Source organism: Notechis scutatus, chromosome 1 (genome assembly GCF_049901735.1).
Source record: "Notechis scutatus isolate UNSWTSFEM ecotype Mainland chromosome 1, rNotScu1.2, whole genome shotgun sequence".
NCBI classification, from domain to species: domain Eukaryota; kingdom Metazoa; phylum Chordata; class Lepidosauria; order Squamata; family Elapidae; genus Notechis; species Notechis scutatus.
In genome coordinates this window covers 334,394,612-334,416,642 of record NC_142009.1, presented here as the reverse complement: position 1 = coordinate 334,416,642, position 22,031 = coordinate 334,394,612, and the positions used below count along the sequence as shown (strand labels likewise).

Here is a 22,031-nt window from a genome sequence, read left to right as displayed (position 1 = left end):
GTCCTGCACTGCGGAGCTGTGTCAAATTAACACTTGTCATCTCGGTGGAATGTGGAAAAGAGTTATTCTTAGATACCCGCACCAAAAAAAAAACAAGAAACAAAAAAACAAGAAATATGTCTAGACCCATCCAGGCTTCCGAGAAACCAGCTTTTTAAACCTGCAGGACCATAAATTGCAAATAAGCCAAGCATTTAAGAAGTCTTCCAGCCCTTCTCGGGTGCCTTAGTCCATCCAGCCAGGAGAAAAGAGAACGTACCAGAAGGAACCATAAATATTTTTTCGTGTGTGTGTGTATGTATAAGTATGTGTGTATGTATATATCTTTATATATGTGTATGTGTGTGTATGTATATGTATGTGTATATATGTGTGTGTGAATATACTGTATATATATATATATATATATATATTGTGTATATTTGTGTATATTGTGTGTATATATGTATACATAATACACGTATGAATTTGTGTGTCTGTATCTATGTATAAGTATGTGTGTGTGTGTGTGTGTGTGTGTGTGTGTGTATATATATATATATATATATGGCATTCAGCTTTGTTTGCGAAAACCTAAGAAAACATATATATATATATATATATATATATATATATATATGTATGTATGTATGTATGTATGTATGTATGTATATGTATATGTATATGTATATGTATATGTATATGTATATGTATATGTATATGTATTTGTTTTCTTACGTTTTCGCGGGTACTTACATGTATGGTATTCAGCTTTGTTCGGGTATTTTCCCACGTCATTATAGTTGTGCTTTTAAAGTTGCCGAAACGTTGCTACAACTTTAAAAGCACAACTATAATGACGTGGGAAAATACCCGAACAAAGCTGAATACCATACATGTATCTGTATGTATATATATATGTGTATGTGTGTGTGTGTCTAAGTATAGATATGTGTGTGTGTGTATGTATAGTATATGTGTATATATATATATATATATATATATATATATATATATATATATATGTACACACAAACACATAGTATATACACACTACACACACACACTACACACACACAGAGAGAGTATACACACACACAGGAAATATATAAAAATATATATTTATATTTCCTATAGAGATATTTATACGTAGGGTGATATTATACATGTTCTGGGAAATAAGTCAGAATTCAGAGGGGAGGAGAAGAAGAAAAAAAGGTGGGGGGGAGGCATAGAAAACAGAGGAGATGCACAGAAGGACAGCAAGAAAAGGCATTTTCCAACAGTGACAAGGTAGCACAATTCTGGATTGGGAAAAGAAATAACAAGAGGCCACGCAACTACATGGAACAATAAACTGCTTATCATCGAGAGGAAAAATACAGTTTTTGAGTGTTTTTTTTTTAAAAGGAAAGGGGCAATTGTGCTCTCCAGCACAAAGCAAGGGGGATCTTACCTCGGATTGGAGTACCTTCTGTAAGAAAAAAAGAAACACAAAACAAACAAACAGGAAAAAAAAAAAGAACAACAAACACAGAAGTGAAAAGCCAAGTGGGGGGAAAAAATGGGATTTTCTTTCTTTTTGTTCTTTTTCTTTCAGGACTAGCCAGTGGGAGGAAGGAGAAAAACGGGTGAGTGAGATTCCAAGGCTGCTTCTCCGAGGCACAATTTGGGGTGGGGTGGGAGGGACATAGGGAAGTAGTCCTCGACTTATGACCCTCCGTTCAGCGACCGTTTGAAGTTACCACGGCACTGGGGGGGGGAGGAGACTTGCAACCGGTCCTCGTACTTACGACCGTCGCAGCATTCCCCACGGTCACCTGATCAACATGTGGATGTCCGGCGAACCGGCGTGGAATTTATGACGGCTGCCACATCCTCAGGGAGACACGTGGTTCACCATTTGCGACTGTTCTAGCCAGATTCCCACAAGCAAAGTCAAGTGTGTGTGGGAAAGCTGGATTCGCTTAACGGCCGTGGCAAGAAAGGTTCGTTAAAAATCGGATGCCAGTGCCTTAATAACCGCCTTGCTGAATGACGGGAATTCTGCTCTCCACTGTGGCTGTACGTCAAGGAATACCTGCAATTTGGTTTTTGGGTTCCTGTGTTCCCCTTGGTTAAGGGGGAAATGAGGATGGGTTGGGGGGCTGCTATTGTTTGAGTAAAATCTCCTAAGACCCCCCCCCTCCCAGTTTTAGAGAACAAAAAATAATAATTTAGAGAACAGAAATTAATAATTGGGCCTCTTCCTTGTGTCGTTCCTTACCTACCCTGGCTGTTGCAAATAGTAATAATAATAATAGTAATCCAGATAAGATTTAAGACCAAGGCCTGTTCCAATCCAGATTTTGACTCGGATTCATGGAGGGCTAGAAACTTAGGGTCATCTGCTTTGCAAAAAGGAAAAAAAAGCCTTCGCTTCTGCGAGTGCGCAGGGGAAAAATTAGGAGAGTTTGAGGACCAGGTTTATTTCTCGGTCAATATGTATATTTTGTAAAATTCTCAAAATAGCCATAGCAATAGCACTTGGACTTATATACCGCTTCACAGTGCTTTACAGCCTCTCTCTAAGCGGTTTATAGCCTCTTGCCCCTAACAATTTGGGTCCTCATTTTACTGACCTCGGAAGGATGGGAGGCTAAGTTAACGTTGAGCCGGTCAGGATTGAACTGATGGCAGTGGGCAGAGTCAGCCTGCAAAACTGCATTCTCACCATTGGGCCACCAGAGTCCTTCCTTCTTTCCTTCCCTCCCTCCCATTTAGTACTTAGACTTATATGCCGCTTCACAGTGCTTTACAGCCCCCCTCTCTAAGCGGTTTACAGAGTCAGCCTCTTGCCCCCCAACAATCTGGGTCCTCATTTCACCCACCTCGGAAGGACAGAAGGCTGAGTCAGGATTGAACTGCTGGCAGTGGGCAGAGTTAGACTGCAATGCTGCATTCTCACCACTGTGCCACCATGGTCCTTCCTTCCTTCCTTCCTTCCTTCCTTCCTTCCTTCCTTCCTTCCTTCCTTCCTTCCTTCCTTCCTTCCTTCCTTCCTCTTTCCTCTTAGCACTTAGATTTATATACCGCTTCACAGTGCTTTACAGCCCCTCTCTAAGTGGTTTACAGAGTCAGCCTGTTGCCCCCAACAATCTGGGTCCTCATTTCACCCACCTCGGAAGGACGGAAGACTGAGTCAACCTTGAGCCAGTCAGGATCAAACTCCTGGCAGTGGGCAGAGTTAGCCTGCAATGCTATATTCTAAGCACTGTGCCATCACGGTCCTTCCTTCCCTTCCTTCCTTTCCTCCTTGCTTCCTTTCTTTCTTCTTCCCTCTCTTTCCACTTAGCACTTAGATTTATCTACCGCTTCACAGTGCTTTGCAGTCCCTCTCTAAGCGGTTTATAGAGTCAGCCTATTGCCCCCAACAGCCTGGGTCCTTATTTTACCCACCTCGGAAAGAGGAAGGCTGAGTCAACTTTTGAGTTGTTCAGGATTGAACTGCTGGCAGTGGGCAGAGTTAGCCTGCAATACTCCATTCTCACCACCATGGTCGTTCCTTCCCTGTCTCTCTCCCTCCTTTTCAATAGCACTTAGACTTATATACTGCTTCACAGTGCTTTCCAGCCCTCTCTAAGCGGTTTACAGAGTCAGCCTCCTGCCCCCAACAATCTGGGTCCTCATTTTACCCACTTTGGAAAGGACGGAAGGCTGAGTCAACCTTTGAGCCTGGTGAGATTCGAACTGCCAAATGGCAGGCAGCCGGCAGTCAGCAGAAGTAGCCCTGCAGTACTGCACTCTAAAGATTGCGCCACCATGGCTCAGAAAGTTTTTTTTTCTTTTACCCCAATCCTGAGAACAAAGCAAAAGGAGAACGTAATTTCCATATTTTGGGGGGGTTACCCAGGAAACCGGCAGAAAAAAAACTTGGCAATTAGCAGAATCCAGAAGGCGGTTTTGCCCTTGGTGTTACTAGAAGAACCACATTGGGGGCCGGGGGGGGGAATCTGACTTATTTTAAAAGCGGAGACTCTGTAGCCTTGTCTAGATTGAAAAATGCTGTCAGGCAGTTTCTTGGCGAAGGGACGCCCTCTGCACATGACCAGATGCTTTATTTTTATTTTTTCCTAGAGTGGCTCAGAGTGCAATTATACCTGGGTTCAGCCTTCCACTCTGTGGGAAAATAAATTTGTTAGCCTGGGAAACCTCACCCTTGTCCTTTCTCCCACTGGCTTTCCAAGGTTTATTTCTCAGTCAAGAAGTATATTTTGTAAAATTCTCAAAAAAAGTTTTTTGTTTTTTTTCCCCTTCCAATCCTGAAAACGAAGCAAAGGATTTCATGGATATTTTTCTGGATCCAGGTTCCCTGGGCATCGCAGAGACTGTCTTAATTCTTGGTGGCCTGTGCAAATATTTTTAAATGTCCCCCGTGGTACTTATGAATAATATATACAGGAGAAGGAAGGATGGCATTTTTTTTCCCCTCCAGCCTTTTGTCCTCCTGCAACAATTCAATTTTTTTTTGCTTTTTCATTTCCTCCTTCAGTTTCTTTTTTTCTTTTCTTTCTCCTTCCTTCCATGTTACCCCAAATGCACCATTTTCAGGATCAGGGATAAAACGATTTGGTTATTATTTCTCATTAGTTCACATCCGTGGAGTGGGAAAAGGGGGGGGGGTTAGGTGGTTAAAGTTGGTTAAGGATCTAGTTAGATTTAGTCACTAATTAAGGAAAAGGTTAAACACATTATCTAAAGGGAGAGTTAGCATCTAGTTAAAACTACTGGTTAAGGTTAATCAAAGCAGAGCTTGTTAGGTTGTCGGAGGAAGGAGAGAAGGCAAGGGAGAGGAGAGGGAATAATGTTAATTTGGACTAGCTACTGTGAAGGAGAAGCTGGGAGATTTTAAAGAGCAAGGAAACGAGAGAGGCAGAAAAAGTAAGTGTATTTGGGAAAAACAGCCTCAAGAGAGGGGGGAGGAGGGGGGAGGGAGAGAGAGAGAGAGAAGAGGCGCTAAGGAGGAAGGAGAGAAAGAAGGAAAGAAAGGAAAGAGGGAAGGAGGAAATAGAAGGAAGAAGGGAGGGAGGGAGAGAGGAAGGAAGGAAAAGGAAAGAAGGAAGGAAGAAGAGAGAAATGAAGGAAGGAAAGAAGGAAGAAAGGAGAGGGAGGATGGGAGGGAAGGAGGGAAAAAAGGAAAGGGAAGAGGGAGGCAGGCAGGGAAGGTGGGAAGTGGAAGGAAGGAGGGAGGGCGGAGAAAGGAAGAAAGGAAACTAAGAGGGCGTGAGGAAGGAAGGAAGGAAGGAAAAGGAAAGAAGGAAGGAAAAGGCAGAAAAGAAGAAGAGAGGGAAATGAAGGAAGGAGACAAAGAGAAAGAAAGAAAGAAAGAAAGAAAGAAAGAAAGAAAGAAAGAAAGAAAGAAAGAAAGAAAGAAAGAAAGAAAGAAAGAAAGAAAGAAAGAAAGAAAGAAAGAAAGAAAGAAAGAAAGAAAGAATTCAGAGTGGAAAAAATATCTGCCATCTGTGACTCAAATCTGGAATGGTTTAGTAAAACGGTAAGGATTGACCAGAGTGAGGAATGGATGCGAGCCATTTCGAGACAAAGCTGCCTTTTGCAATTGACTGATGGGGATGTTGTCAATGCCGGCGGTGTTCCAGAAATGCTCCAGATGTTTTGGGATCACACCCAAGGCGCCTATCACTCTCGGGACTGTCTTTGCTTTCTTAATACAATTATTAAGCTACCTTAATGAGGGCAACCAGGAGCGGACGGCAGTGGGACTGGGAGAACTGGGCACAGATGGCAGATTTTTTCTTTTCCTGTTGGAGTTTAATATCGAAAGAGCTTGAAAGAGGTTCGTTTTTTCTCTCCCAAAGTGGGGTGTGAAAAAAGCTGGTATAAAACCCTTGATTTCCACCCCCCAAAACATGTCTCTTAAAAGCAGGGGGTCTCCAAACTTGGCAAACTTAAGACTTGTGAACTTCAACTCCCAGAATTCTCCAGCCAGCAGCTGGAAGTCCACAAGTCTTAAAGTTGCCAAGTTTGGAGACCCCCTGCTTCAAAGGGACACGGCCAAAAATGTCAAGCGAGGGCCGGTGCACACTTTTGATTCAATCTCGAAATAAGGAGAAATTTTCTGACAGCGAGAACAATCAACCCATGGAACAGAAATTGCCCTCAGAAGTTGTGGGAGCGCCATCGCTGGAGGCTTTCAAGAGACTGGAGTGTCAGAAATGGCGTACGGTCTCCTGCTTGGGTTGGACTAGATGATCTACAAGGTCCCCTTTCAACTCTGTCAATCTAATCTAATCTAATCTAATCTAATCTAAATTTATCTAATCTAATCTAATTAATTCCCTTCTCCTTTAACTACAACAAGATTTCCCTCCCCAATTTCCTTATCTTGGCTGGGCGCCTCTCCAGGTAATAACCCAGCCTCACCCTGCTTAGCTTCCAAACCCAGAGAAGGGTCTTCCGGGGGCTGCCAACCTTCCCATTACTTTGCGGCGTGAAACCATCTCAACGTTCCCCCAATCCCTCCCCTAAACCCTAGGCCCGTGATGGTGAACCTATGGCACGCGTGCCAGAAGTGGCATGCAGAGCCATCACTCTCCGGGCACGCCAGCTGTCACCGGTTGCTTTTCTGGGTTCCGGTCTGCATGCTGGTGTTTGTGCGCAGGGGAGCACAGGAAAAACCAGAAATGCCGAAACAGGCCCATTTTTCGGCCTCCAAAGGCTGCAGAGGCCTCCTCCAGGCTCCAGAAGCCCTCCGGAGGCTGTGAACAGGCACTTCCGGTATTTCCGGAAGGCCCATTTTTTCGGCCTCCCAAGGCTGCAGAGGCTTCCCTCGAGCCTCTGGGAGGCCGAAAAAGGCTTCAAACGGGCTGAAAATTAGCTGGGAGGCACGCGCATGCGCAGTGCAGGTAGGTTTGGCTGGGGCTCGCATGCCCTCACAAGTGGCTCTGCCTGCCACCTGTGGCACGCGTGCCATAAGTTCGCCATCATGCCCCTAGGCTGTGTTCGCAAGGGATGCTGGGACTTGAAGCCTATCGACAAAGCCAGCATGGTGCTTTCTAAATCCCCATCACTTCTGGCAAGAATGAGGGGAGAAAAGGAGGGAGGAGGGCGTTGAAGGCCCTCTGCTTATGCTCAGAGACACAGTCCTCCCTGCCTGGGGCTAAAGGCCACCCTGAAATTACAGAATTGAGAAGCTGAGCACACCCCACCACCTCCAATCCCATGAAGTTCTCGATGGGGAGGAAAAAAATGCGGAAGAGATCCTTAAAGTACATTTGTGAGCTGAGCGGAGGCCGCGTCTCCATGGCAACCAAAGAGAAGACGGGGCCCATAGCATCTGCTGATGGAATTCCCTCCGGGAAACGGGAGTTGGATCGCTTTTCCTGAGGGTCCCTCTCTAAGTCACCTCTCTGGGGGTTCCTCCTGCAGAAGCAAAGGCTCCCAAGTAGAGCATTTGCTCCCCCCCCCCCCAAAAAAAACCGGTGCATCAAAAACATTAGAATATTTCATTTATTGAAATGCAGCATCCTTATGCCAAAAGCTTGCAATGCACCATGGTGAGGTTACTTCGATAGGTCGCTGGCTTTTAAATGAAGGAAAGGCTCCCAGGGACTGAAAATCCCTAAAGCAGGAAAACAAGGGGGAGAGAGAAAAATCAGGGAATCTCTCCCCCCCTTCTGTGGGAATTTTGCAGTTTTTTTTCCTGATCATTGTTTTTTTTTTTTGCTTCTGCTTTGTCTTCCCGCAAAGGGTTAAATAGGGAACAAGCAAAATATTACCCATTTGAAATGTCCTGTTTTGCATTTTTAAAATATATAGATGTATTGTTGTGGGCCTCCGGCAGCTGGCAGCAGAGTCGGACAGTAGTGAGGTGGGTTGGGGAGGAACCTGGGCCGGTTCTGGAGCCTGAGGAAGGCCCGGCGGAGGGCTCTGCATCGGAGGCAGCGATGGGGCCAGGGCAGGCTGGCAGTCATCAGCTGCCTTCGGGCTCGGACAGCAGTGAGGCGGGGAAGCTTCTGGAACCGGTTCCCAGCCTGCGCATGCTCAGGGCTACCAGAAGAAAAAGAACAATTGAGAAAGCAGGGTCGACTCAGGAGTAAGGCCACAACTCGGGAGATGAGGTGAGTTTTTGCAGGAAGCAATTAGTTCATCCTGTTGGTTCAAGCTTTGAAAAGTTCTGAGTGACTCTGTGTCCAGTTTGGCCGCATTCCAAGTGAGATAAGGTGGGTGTGTATAAACATTCCCCTGAAAGAGTGTTGGTGAAGCCTTGCAGGCTGTGAGTGAACAATTTACAGGCGTGGAAATAAAAGAGGTTTTGCCGGGACTTAAGATTGTGCTTTATGCTTTCTAAGGAAGACTAGCTCAGAACGTGTATGTATACTTCAGCTGCCTCCAAAAATGAGAAAAGCGGGACAAATATTTTGCATTATGTTCAAGGCTCAGTTAAAAAATAATATTGAAATTTTAAACCCACGGGTCTCGATATCCGGGCAAGCTCTTTTCACACCCCTTTTCCTGCAAATCAAACCAAATTTTCCCCAAAAACAAAACAAAATTCTTTTACCAAGTGGCTCTTCGATGTAAAACTCCAAACCTCAGTTGTGGTTTGCAGAGGCAAAGTGGAAAGATAAAAAAGAGAGCTTGAATTTAGGGACCAAGCTGTGAATTACTTTGGGGAATTCCAGGTCAAGGCTCTGCATTTTGTTTTTAATTTTTCCTAAATCGGCAGGATGTCTAGCCAATGTCAGAAAAGTTTGCGGAAATGCAGATAGAAGTTCCAAGCTTCGGTTCGGAGGGAAAACGGGAATAAAATTCGGGAGACTTATTATTATTATTTTTTGCAGCCTGTAATACCCCATTTCTGAGTTAGTTCAACCAGGCAAGATAATCCTACGGAAAATATAAGGCGTTAGTAACGGGAGAGGCATGCCTTTCAAAGGAAGAAAAAAGCTATTGAAACAGAATTAGTTTAAGAAGTGGGAAGATACAGGACAGGGAAGATCTGGGCAGCAGCCGTTTTATAAGAGTTGTTAATTTTTACTTCTAAAAGAAGGATCGATTTAAACAGAAACCTCACTTACCAAAGGTATCTGAAGGTAACAAAACGAAAAAGGAAATAGAAAAAACAAAATACAAAAGGAGACGGTGGTTATAAGCCAGTTACTTGAAAAGGAAACAACAATAACAACAACAAAAAAGTACATAAAATATACATACCACAGAATATATACATAGAAACACAGATTGCATAATAACAGTTGACAACATGGTTAGAGGAGAAGAGTTCCCAAGGCACATTTTTTTACCCTTCGGAAAAAAAAAATCGGGATTCATAAACGTCTTGCTCCGAGTTTGAAAAAGGCCGTTCTAACCCTTTGGACTGAATTTGAACTTCCAACCCTGCCCAACAAAGGCTGAAGTGAGACATTCGAGGGTCAGGATTTATTTCAAACTCAAAACTTTAAACTGGCTTGAATGACATATTTTGGGGAAATATTGAGGCAGAATATTATATTTCCCTAAAAAGTGGGGGGCGAATGGAGAAGCAAGCTCTTAAAAAGACAGAAAGCAGACTAGGTCTTCCTTAATAGCCGCCAGCAGATATTTTGTGCCCATTAAGAAATATTTTGGGCCAGCCTATTCACAGAATAAAAGAACTTCACCTCCAAAGATGGGATTAAAATTTACATTCTCCTCCACCCAAATTCTAAGAAAAGGACATTACTCTTTAGGATGGGGGTGTCAAACTCAAGGCCCTGGGGACGAATTCGGCCCGTGGGGCCGCCCTGGAAACAGCAAAGGACTGGCCTGCAGTGCCTGCCTCTGCCAGTATAAACAGAGCTCGGGAGGGCCACATGGGCCCCGCTGTGCACCGTTTTTGGCCACGCCGGTTTCCTGCAGCCCTCTGCCAGTGAAAATGGGGCGTGGGGAGGGCTCCATTTTTGGCTGGCAGAGGGCTAGCAAAACAAACTAAAAACAAAACAAAAAGAGAAATGTTTTCCCCTTTCGCATTTGAGCCTGCAAGAAGGTACTGGAAAGGAGAAAAAGATAAAGGAAAAGAAGGGAAGAGGGGAAGGAAGGAAGGAAGGAAGGAAGGAAGGAAGGAAGGAAGGAAGGAAGGAAGGAAGGAAGGAAGGAAGGAAGGTTATACTGAGAGGGAAGGTCTCAGGGAAGTTGTGCCTTAGCACTTGGCCACCACAGTTGCCCCGACACGACTGATGTCGAGCTGGCCATGCTCATCATGGCCACACCACCCACACCCACACCCAGCCCTCCGAAGTCAAACACCACCCTGATGTGGCTCTCAATGAAATCGAGTTTGACACCCTTGTTTTAGGACATAACAGAATTAACTCACCACCGCTGAGCAAAAGACATAAGCCCCCTCATTGCACAACACCCCCCCCCTTCCCAGAACAGTTCAAACCTTAAAGTCACTGAAACCTCTAAAGGTCCATCCACTCATTCATTCATTTGTTCAGCTGGCCCAGAACTGCGCACTGTCTTTGTGTGGGTGGATCCATTCATCATTAATCCGTCTTTCCAATGGGCCTCCATTGTTGTTTCTAGCGTCTTTCTCCCAGCTTGGAACCCAACCAGGTGGATTTTTCTGTTCTGACCTGGGCTTCCCCCATCGGCACAAGGCCGAGCCCTCCTCCCGATAAACCCCTTTTATTTGATTTACAATGAATTTCCTCTCCAACAAAGTCCAGGCCAACAGTCTTTCATGATAGTCTTTCCCAATTCTAAGCCTTTATCAGGCTTGGAGAGACAAGCTGCAATACTTGGCAAGCATGCCGGAATGAACTAATTGTTTCCTGCAAAGCAACCCTCCTCTTTTATTCCCCATGGGAGGGGCCATTCACCATCCACCTGTGTGGCTTTACTCCCAAGTCGGCCCTTGTTCCTTTGCTGTTCCCTTCTTCTGGCAGCTCTGCGCATGCGCACACTGGGAACAGGCTCCAGCTGTTCTTCTGCCTCACTGATGTCTGACTCAGAAGGCAGCCGATAACTGTCGGGTGGCCCTGGCCCCATCTCTGCCTCCGACGCAGAGCCCTCATCTGAGCAAGCAGGCCGGAATGAACTAATCCCAGACTCTAGGACTCTCCCCGACCTCCTCACTGTCCGAATTTGCTGCCACCTCCGCTAACCGCTGTCAGGCCGCAACATTTCTTTCCAACAGCAGGATAGGGTTTCCCAACCTTGGTGACTTTCATATGCGTGGATTTCAACTCCCGGAATCCCTCAGCCAGAAAGGCTGGCTGGGGGATTCTGGGAGTCAAAGTCCAGGTGTCTTAAAAGTTGACAAGGTTGGGAAACGACGCTTTAGGAGAAAAAACCATAGAGACTAGGTATTCATGGAGAGGCACAACAGGAAGCATCTTCCGAAAATGAATATTTGGGCTTCACCTTGACGGTTTTGTTATGCAAACGTACGTTTTCCCCACTCCTTCCCTTCTGGGCTAATGGTCCCCCCCCCCCACAGCGCGATTTGCAAAAGGGTGAATTGATGAGATGCAAAATATCCTCTAACAGCTTCCTATCTCTTGTTCTCTTCTTCCTTACGAAGAATAAAAACCTTGAAAGTGACCCATCAAACAGCAGGGAGAAGAAATCACTGCGTTCAGATATGCAAACAGTCACAGATCCACATTTTTTTTTTTAAAAAAAAATGGTGTCTAGGAAAAGATCTCCAAATACAGGTAGTCTTCGACTTGCGGCCGTTCGTTGAGTGACCGTTAGAAGTGACAGAGGCACTGAAAGAAGCAACTTATGGTCGTTTTTAATGCAACATCTCCGTGGTCACGCGATCAAAACTCAAAGGCTTGGCTGTCATCCCCTGTGGGAATCTGATTCCGAGGGGGAGGTGGAATAGCTAACAGGGATGGGGGTGTGGCCCCGGTGGCTGTGGAGAAAAGTGGGGAAGGGCACAGTCCTGCTGGGCCTTCAGAGGAAGACCCAGGCCCACCCCCTCTTCATCCTAGGGCATGCAGGGAAGAACAGAGAAGGGAGCAACATGGGTTGCGGGGGAGAAAAAGGCCCTGATTCCCTTCATTAGCTGCAGCTGGGAAAACAGGATAAAGAGGGGTATTTGCACACAGCTCCTCGCTGGAAGCAAAGCGTGAATTATTTTGGTTTGTCAAGTTTTATCTGAGTTCCGGCATCCTCCCAACTGTGTGTGTTTCATTATCTTTTGAAGTCTGCAATTCCTTACCCTGCCCTGTCTCGTTAATTGCTGCAGCTTGTGGTTGGTGTTGGTTTTTATTTATAATTTAGATGTACTTTGGGTTCGGACTGAATTTTTTTCCCTTTAAAGACTGTTCTTGGGAGAGTTTTTTTTTCTCCAGCCGACGATAACTGGACATTGGGGGCCAAGTTGGAGGAATTAAAGAAACTTTTCCTACTTTTGTGACCTTGTTGCTTTTGTGCCACGCCCCTTTGGGTCATCACAGCAGCTGGCTCATATTTATGACGGTTGCACTGTCCATGGGTCATGGGATCCCCTTTTACAAAACCATTGGGGAAGCCAGATTCACTCAACAACCGTGTTACTAATTTAACAACTGTAGTGATTTGCTTAAGAACCGTAGCAAGAAATGTCATAAAATGGGACAAAACTCACTTAACAATTGTCTCGCTTAGCAACAGAAATGTTGGGCTCACTTGTTGTCATAAGATGAGGATCGCCTGTACTTAATAATATTATACATATAATATATATTATTTAGAACCATTATAAAAGTTCTCAATTTTGAACAAAAACTAATAAAAGAGGAGCCATTTTCAATTTCCCAGTGCAAACTTTGGTCTTTGGCAGCTGATGAAGGACATTAACTCCTGCCATTACCCTTAAAACAAATAACCATAGGACTGGAAGGGACCTCGGAGGTCTTCTAGACCAACCCCTTTTCAAGGCAGGTGTTGTGGTTCACTGGCAGCAGGTGTGGATGGCTGAGGTGCTGGAGAGCGAGGACTCAGATGAGGGGCCTGCGTGTGATGCAGGGATGGGGCCAGGACCATCAGGGCGTGGAGTGAGGCCTTCGGAGATTGTGGAGGCTGGCAGCAGTGATGCAGAGGACCCCGAGGAGCCTGTGCCCAGTGCAAGTGCGCACAGGGCTGCTCGAAGGAAAGAGCAGCTGCAGCAGCACGGGCGACTCAGGAGTAAGGCTGCAAGGTAATGGCCCCTCCCTGAGGAGATAAAAGCCAGCTGAGAAACCGGAGTTCTTTGCAGGAAGCAAAGAACTTTTTGCACTCAAGCCTTGTGGACCTTTGGAATATCTTGGTTGGTGTTTGGAGATTCTTTGTGTTTGAAATATTTCTTAGTAACTTTATGTAATGTTCTTGGCAGCCTTGGCACTACCTCGGCAAGACTCGTTCTTATCAGAGATGATTAGTTTGAAACAGCCTTTTAACCAGGAAGAAACGGAATTCACAAAGAAACATGAAAAGGTTTTGCTGTTACCTCTGTTTTGTGTTTGTTTCCTTGGAACAAGATTTGGGTCAGAACGGTAGGAGGCCTATATACCACTGCAGTCAAATCTTCTCCAATCTATTCTTGCAAATTTTCAGTGATGGAGCAACCACAATTTCTCCTTACCTCCCTTTGTACTATGCAACTACCTTAAGCAGGAATTGGCAATTGGCTAGTCTAGAGCAGGGGTCCCCAACCGCCGGTCCGCGGACCGGTACCGGGCGCGGAACAAGCCTTACTGGGCCGCTGGTTGCTGGCGCCGCCATCTTTTTGGTAAAAAAGCAATTTTTCGTCAAAAAGATGGCGGCGTAGCGCTTCGGTGAGCTTTCCGGGAAAGCCATTTCTACCCGAAAAGCTCACCGAAGCTCAGCGCCGCCATTTTGACGAAAATCACTCGTGACATCACCGGAAGTGATTTTTCGTCAAAAAGATGGCGGCGCCCAGCTGACGCTTGTACCGGGCGCATGACACCCAGCTGATGCCGGAACTGGGCCGCGGCGTCGAAAGGTTGGGGATCCCTGGTCTAGAGGACTGGGTGGGGGTGGGGGATGACATGATAGCAGCATTCCAGTATTTAAGGGGCTGCCACAAAGAGGAGGGGGGTCAATTTATCTCCCAAGTACTGGAGGACAGGAAAAGAAGCAACAGACGGAAATGAAACAAGGAGCGATTCCACCTAGAATGAAGGATAAATTTCCTAACAGTGAGAAAAATTAATAATTGGAACGACTTGTCTCCAGAAATTGTTGGGTGCTTCAACACTGGAGGTTTTGAAGAGGAGGCTAGACAGCTACTTGTCTGAGATTGTATAGGTTCTCCTGCTTGAGCAGGGGGCTGGACTAGAAGACCTCCAACGTCCCTTCCAAGCTTTATCCTGATTCTGATGGTGTAGGGTTGCCAGCTGGAATTGAACTGGGCAGACAGGGAAAGAATGGATCCGTTTGAAAAGTGGAGCCCTTTAGTTATGTCAGAAGAAACATCCCTCTGGGTTCAGTTTGAAGCGGGGAGAAAGACACTGGAAACATGGAGGCTGCTTGGAAGGATGGTTTAAGGGTGGACAGGACCCCATGGTTGTGAAGTCCTGGGTAGCTGACCACATGGAGTGGATAGACATATATATTTATATCCTCTCTTGGGCTTTGAACTGGAGCTTCCTGTTCCTGTGGCAAGGTCAAGTATCCTATTGGCTGTCAGACTCCAAGGGGGGCCCATGCAGGGGTAACTTTGTAGATTGTCTTGAGTCCCAGGCTTGGTTGAATCTTGCTGGGTGATGCAAACTTCCCAGGTGCCATGTGGTGAGAGGACTAGTCCCATCATGTCCTGAGAGTGAAGGTCTTTGGTGTTATAGGTAAGCTGGCTCAGTCTTTCTGGGGCGATTAACAAAGGTGGGGGCTTATTAAATTTTGATTCGGAAGAGGAAATAGTAAAAGGACCAAGGAAAATTGTGGATACAACATTGACCTAGAAGACTGGGAAAAAAAATCTGGAACAAAAACTATACATTAACAAAATCCACCGCATATGAAGAAAACCAATACGAGATGTTTTATTTTTATTGTTGGTGGTTTAGCCCCAACAAGACTTGCAAAAATGCGTCCAAATTTAAACCCTAATTGCTGGAAATGTAAACAGGTGCAAGGTACCTTTTTTTCATGTATGGTGGCTTTGCCTGGAAGTTAAAAAATATTGCACCAAAATACAAAAATGGTTAAATGAAATTACGCACTGCCGAAGAGAATTGTTTCTGTTGGGGATTATTAAGGGGAAGTATTCTAAAAAAATAAAATATTTGATTTTACAAGATCACCAACAGCAGCGAGAATTGCACTCGCACAATCTTGGAAAATGGTCACTATACTGACAGGTTGTTTAGTAATCCAAATTTTTTTTTGATTGTGCAGAAATGGACAAACTCACTACAGAATTAAACAATAAGGAAGACTCGGAATATTACTCAAATTGGGATAAGTGATATCAATGGATAGATAGTAGGAAGATGTAATGTATAGACCAGAACAAGATATAAATATGTATATGCATATAATTAATTAGAAAAGTATAGAAATGTATGAATATAACTAAGATCTTTTAGTACTGTCAAAGAAGACGGAGAAGTGTACAAACTTATTTTTAGATTTACTTCTATTTTAATGTTTCAAATTTCAATAAAGGTTTTTAAAAAATTTAAAAAATTTTTTTAAAAATTTAAAGGTGCGGGCTTTTCAAGAGCATCCAGGGAGGTATAATATTCTGCCTTTTTAATATTTCCTAGAATATTTCATTCTTCTAGGAGAAGGGTGGGTGCTAACTTGCTACAGTTCTATTGTGTTTTCTCAGAGAAGGTGGGGGGGAAAGAAAAGAAATTTTTTCGCACCCTTGCATGGACTCCCGGTGCAGAACGGGAGCCGACCTCAAAACGACAAAGGTGAACTTTGCCAACATGGAGAACAGCGTAGGAGATGAGAAATAAATGATTCAGCTCCAGTCATCCTTCAAGGCAACCACGGATTTTGTACCAGGCGAGAAAGAGGACGCCAATTAGCCTTTATTGACACGTTTCCAGAAACCTCAAGAGCCGAATTCTTCCAGGAGGGATGGTGGGCTTCTGATTTGAGGGAGGGGAGGCTCAAAATGGCTGCTCTGGAATTGGACTTGATCAACTTGAAAGAACGGTCGCTGGAATTGGAGATGTCTCGTTTAATGAAAAGAAGGACCGGGGGGGACAGGATAGCAGCCTTCCAATATCTGAGGGGCTGCCCCAAAGAAGCTATCCTCCAAAGCCCCTGAAGGCAGGACAAGAAACAACGGATGGAAACTAATCAAGGAGAGGAGCAACTTAAAACTAAGGAGAAATTTCCTGACAGTGAGAACAATTAATCAGTGGAACTGCTTGCCACCAGAAGTTGTGGGAGCTTCATCACCGGAGGTTTTCAAGAAGAGATTGGATCTCGATCCTTTCTGATCTTCTGCAGTTCTTTGTCTTCTATTATGCTAGTCCTGGCATTGACACATCAATTATCATCTCTTCCTCCTTCTCCTCCCTTTCTCTTCTGTTTCTCCTCCTCCTCTTCTCCTTCTCCAGCGATGTTAGCAGCAGGCTCCACTTTCTTCCCAAGTAAGGTGCACCTTTCCCCCCATCAACTGAAGGAACCATGATCCTGAGATGCCTTTTATCCAGAGTATACTATATATACATTTGTAATCTCTTTTCTCTTTACAGCTTGACAGAATTATTTCCTCCTTTCATTCCATCCTTTCTTTCTTCCCTCCATTTCTCCTTTCTTCCTTCTTCTCTTCATTTCCTTCTATACTTACTTCTTCCTCCTTCTATTCTTACTTCTTCATTTCCTACCTTCCATTTCTCTCTCCTTCCTTCCTTCCTCTCCTCCTCCTTCCTATTTTTCCTGCTCTATTTCTTATTCCTTCCTTCCTTTCTTTCTTCCCTCTTTCTTCTTCCCTCTTCTCCTCCTCCTTCTTCCTATTTCTCCTCTTTTTCTCCTCCCTCCCTATTTCTCCTGCTCTTTCTCCCTCCCTCCTTCCTTCCTTCCTTCCTTCCTTCCTCTCTTCTTCCTTCTTCCTATTTCTCCTGCTCTATTTCTCCTTCCTTCCTTCCTTCCTCTCCTCCTCCTTCCTATTTTTCCTGCTCTATTTTTTATTCCTTCTTTCCTTTCTTCCTTCCCTCTTTCTTCTTCCCTCCTCTCCTCCTCCTTCTTCCTATTTCTCCTCTTTTTCTCCTCCCTTCCTATTTCTCCTGCTCTTTCTCCTTCCTTCCTTCCCTCCTTCCTTCCTTCCTTCCTTCCTTCCTCTCTTCTTCCTTCTTCCTATTTCTCCTGCTCTATTTCTCCTTCCTTCCTCTCTTCTTCCTTCTTCCTATTTCTCCTGCTCTATTTCTCCTCCATTCCTTCCTTCCTTTCCTCTCCTTCCTTCCTCCCTCCTCCTCCTTCCTATTTCTCCTCTTTTCTCCTCCCTCCCTATTTCTCCTGCTTTCTCCTTCCTTCCTTCCTTCCTTCCTTCCTTCCTTCCTTCCTTCCTTCCTTCCTTCCCTTCCTTCCTCTTCCTTCTTCCTATTTCTCCTGCTCTAGTTCTCCTCCATTCCTTCCTTCCTTTCCTCTCCTTCCTTCCTCCCTCCCTCCTCTCCTCCTCCTTCCTATTTCTCCTCTATTTCTCCCCCTCCCTTCTTCCTATTTCTCCTGCTCTATTTCTTCTTCCTCCCCCCCCCTCTGAAGGTTTCCCTTAGAAATGGCACTCAATTCAGAATTCTAGGAATTTCAAGAAAACCTAGAAAACATTCTTATCCAGCCTCTGGAGACCATTAGCTTTGGATCTGACAGCCCAACTCAACACAAATGAAGAAAATATTACGACACCTTTCTTTTCTTCTTAGCAAGGGGAAACAAAAAAAAAAAAAAAAGGGAACAATAAACACATCTTTAGAGTGATGCTTCAAAAGGTAGCAACCATGCACCGAAGAACGTTCCAGCAACCAGGAGGGTGTAGAATCAAGGCATATCACAACTTATTTAAATTGAGCCCGGCTTCTATTTGAGCCGTCAATCCAGCTATATTATCAAACCACGAATGCAATTCCTTTGGTGTCCCAATTGCAAAATTCTCTGGGCTTTTTTTTTTTTTTTTTTGAAGGCAATCTCTCTCTGCAGACTTTGCAACACTGCCTCTGCCAAACAGATTTAATTTACTCAATCTTTTTTTGCCTTTGATAGCAGCAAAAGGCTTCGCTTGACATGTGCTCTCTTTACGAGCCTGCTTGATCTGCAAACAAGCACAGCTCCTACCTACATCTCCCGGTGGGGAAGCCAATGTTATCCTTAGTAATGGCATTAAAAAGAAGATCAAGGGAAACTTCAGCGTCGTCGGACAAAAGAGCCCTCCAAATGGAAACACACACAGAGGCACCAAACGCCAGGCATGGTACGCAGGGACACAAAACATACAGAGAGAGAGAGAGAGAGAGAAAGAGGACGCCAGAGGGAAAGACAACACACTGTTGAAGAAGGAACGTCAAATGGAAAGCAACTTAATGGACAGATGGCGGCAACGCTAAAATGCCCAAATCCACAGGACGTGAGCGGTGATTACAGCATCCTCGATGCTCTCTGAGCTTGGCTGTTCGCTTACGGACGTTTCATTACCCAACTAGGGAACATTATCAGTATGAGGGAGCGTGGGGCCTGCTCCCCGTGTGTATGATGTAACTTGCCCTGCTAGTATTTGTGGGAATAACCCTCCAGCAGACGAATCAGAGGAGGAGGAGGAGGAGGCGTGGGAGTCAGGGTCAGCATCAGGTAGCTCCAAGGGGAAAGAGGGAATGGTGCTGTGAAAGAGAGAAGAGAGAGAGAGAGAGAGAGAGAGAGAGAGAGAGAGAGAGAGAGAGAGAGAGAGAGAGAGAGAGAGAGAGAGAGAGAGATGGAGGCGGAGCCTGAGCCGTCCGTCAGCCCTCAGATGGAGAGTCAGCAGCCCCCAGGTCTGGAGGTGGCTGATGAGGAAGAGGAGGAATAGCTGTGCCCAGTGCCTGATGTGCAGATGAACAGAAGGCAGAGGAGAGGAGAGCAGTGGAAATCTATGGGCTGGTCCTTGGGATGGAAGAGCCACTGCTGCTAGCGAAGTCCCACCCTAGGTCTGGGGATAAAAGGCAGGGGGCGGAGATGAATAGTTATGGCAGACAACTATTCATCTTCCGGACGGACACACTTGTTAGCCTGCGGTGAGAGAGAAACCTTTTGCCAGGGCTGCGGTATCTGCACACACCAGTGTCTGTTTTGTTCATGGCATTCATTGCTACACGTGTCACCCTAAGGATCTTGGGAACTGTAGTCTGGGAACAGTCAAGCCTGTGGTTTCTAACTCTTGAATTGTGTTGGGACTACAATTCCCACAATGCCTTGTTCCAATAGGGTGGCATATACCACAATCCCCCAGCCTGTTGGGCCTGCACTCCTAAAACTCTGGGAGCCACAATCCCACAAGCCAGGATAAGGAAGGGTAAATGTCATAGCTTCCTTCCTAAAAAATTTGCCCAGAGAGAAAGAAAAAAATGAGTGTTAAACACATTTATACAGTATACAGGTAGTCCTCAACTTACAACGGTTCGCCTAGTGCCCTTTCAAAGTTACAGCAGCACTTTTAAAAATGCCTTACTACCATTTTTCACACTTGTGACCACTGCAACATCCCCATAGTCACATATGATCTACGTTCAGATGCATGACAACTGACTCACATTTATGACGGTTGCAGTGTCCCGAGGTCATGTGATCCCCTTTTAGGACCTTCTGATGAGGAAAGACAATGGGGTGCCAGATTCACTTAACAACCATACTACTCACTTAACAACTGAAGTTAATTCACTTAACAAACATGGCGAGAAAAAAGGTAAAATGGGACAAAACTCATTTAACAAATTTTTCACTTAGCGACACAAATTTTGGGCTCAATTGTAGTCATAAGTTGAGGACTACCTGTACTACAGATATACACCTTGAGTTTCTTTTGCTCGGTAGCAATACAATATCTGTGCAGTCTCACACACATATACAAACGCTTTCTGGTACACCCAGAAAGTTCCGCTTGCTTGCTTTCATTAAAACACCAGGCCTCATCCGGTGCATCTTATATAATAATAATCTTTATTATTAAAGAAAGTTTGTGTGATCCTCATTTCAACAACACTTGGAAGATCTGCAGAAGAAGGCCGCTATTTAAACCTCTTTTGGGTGAATTTCTTTATGAGAATTATTATAAGTCTTAGATGTTGGGGTGTCAGCCTTTCAAGAAAGGTGAGATTAAGAAAGAGACACCCCAATGGATTCTAGGATAATTATTCCATATGTAGACTGAGATTCTTGAAACCTTGTTCAAATGTCCTTTTTTTTCTTTCTTACCCTAAAACCAGTGTTCCTCACAGTTGACCATTGGAAGACGTGTGGACTTCAACTCCCAGAATTCCCCAGCTGGCTGGGGAATTCTGGGAGTTGAAGTCCACACGTCTTCCAATAGCCAAGCTTGAGGAAAAAGTGCTAAGAAAATCAAGGCAGGATTATCTTGAGTTTCTTTCTCACGCCGGACAAAATAACCACATCTCCAGGATCTCAAACTTCTTATTTCCCCCAACAACAACTCCCGTTCCTAAGCAACCCCTTGAGTTGCAGTTGCCTGAAATTTTTTAATTTTGAAAAAAAAAAAACACCAAAAAACCCAACCTGCTAACTGAGCTCATATTTATCTCTGAGGCATTTCTGGAGATTAAAATAACAGCGGCCAGGCCGATGCTTTGCTTCACAGCTTCTCTTTAATTAAAGGGCCGATAAGAAAACAAATAATAAAACTGGGACAGCCTTGCAGGCCACAAAGGTGAGGCCTGTCCGCCCGAAGGAAGGCCGGCAGCTTTGTTTATGGAATTTGGATTCACCACGAGACCTTGCTGGAAGCTGATTTGAAATTAATTCAACTTTTTTCACCCCCTTATAGGAAGTCAAAGCTGATCTCATTGTCAGTAAAAAAATAAAAAGACACACAAGGACATTTAAATAGAGGGGACAAGGAGGAGAAAGGGACAAAGCAACCTGATATCTGTCCTGTACACCAAATATTCAGGGACAAACCGTTTGAATCCTTCCCCCCCAAATTGTGGCACATACTTTGCTGTAATCTCTAAGGGATACGTCAACACTCCCCAAAAAGGGGATTTAATCCCCACAAGAAAAGTGAGTATACATCAGAATAATCAGGCTTTGAAAATTATTCATCTACATCCAGGGATGGGATCCTACCGGTTCGGTCCGGTTATATAGAACTGGTAGCTCCAAAGAGCAGCTGACACCAAACCGGTTCGCTGGGACAAGGTTTTGGGTCTGCTGTTTGGCCCACCCACCCGCCCGGACTCTAGGCTGTCCTTTAGTGCAGGGGTCCCCAACCACCGGGCCCCGGACTGGTACCTGGTCCGTGGATCATTTTGTACTGGGCCGCTTACTTTGCTTGGGCGCCGCCACCTTGTTTCGACGGTGCTTGAGAAAAGTGCTTCCGGGTGAGCTTGTCGGTCGTCGGTTGGAAAACGGCGTTTGGGTGCTGAAGGAATCCTCGCGCCTTAGTTTCGTCGAGAGGGGGGCGGCTTCGAACAAAGAGCCGTCCCGATGGCGGTGGAGTCTCGCATTACTCAGGAGGAGAATAAGAAAGAGCCCGAAAAGCCCATCGACCGCGAGAAGGTACAAAGGAGTTGAAGGTGGTGGGGAGAAGCGGGGGACTGGCCGGTCGCTTGGCTCGCCTTGCCTTGGTCGTGCGTGCTGATGCCGGTACCAGTCCGTGGATCGGTCCGTGGTACAAAAAAGGTTGGGGACCACTGCTTTAGTGGCTGCGTTTTCCTCCTCAGCTGCTTTGCGTGGCACAGCTGAGTGCCGCTCGTCAGCTGGAGAAGGTAAATGCTTACCGGAGCCGGTAGCGTGCACAGCGTGTGTTTGACGCTCAAGCGCGCGCTCCCCGAACCGGTTGTTACGTTGGTCGGATCCCACCCCTGCCTATATCTGCTCAGCTGATTCGCGCAGCAGAGCGGATTGCGGCGCCTCAGCTGTGT

General features: G+C 45.4%; 1 protein-coding gene across 1 annotated transcript in view; it reads right to left on the bottom strand.

Annotated features, from left to right (window-relative positions):
• PTPRS (protein tyrosine phosphatase receptor type S) overlaps positions 1 to 22,031 on the bottom strand; it is a 265,570-nt gene that overhangs the window by 143,192 nt on the left and 100,347 nt on the right.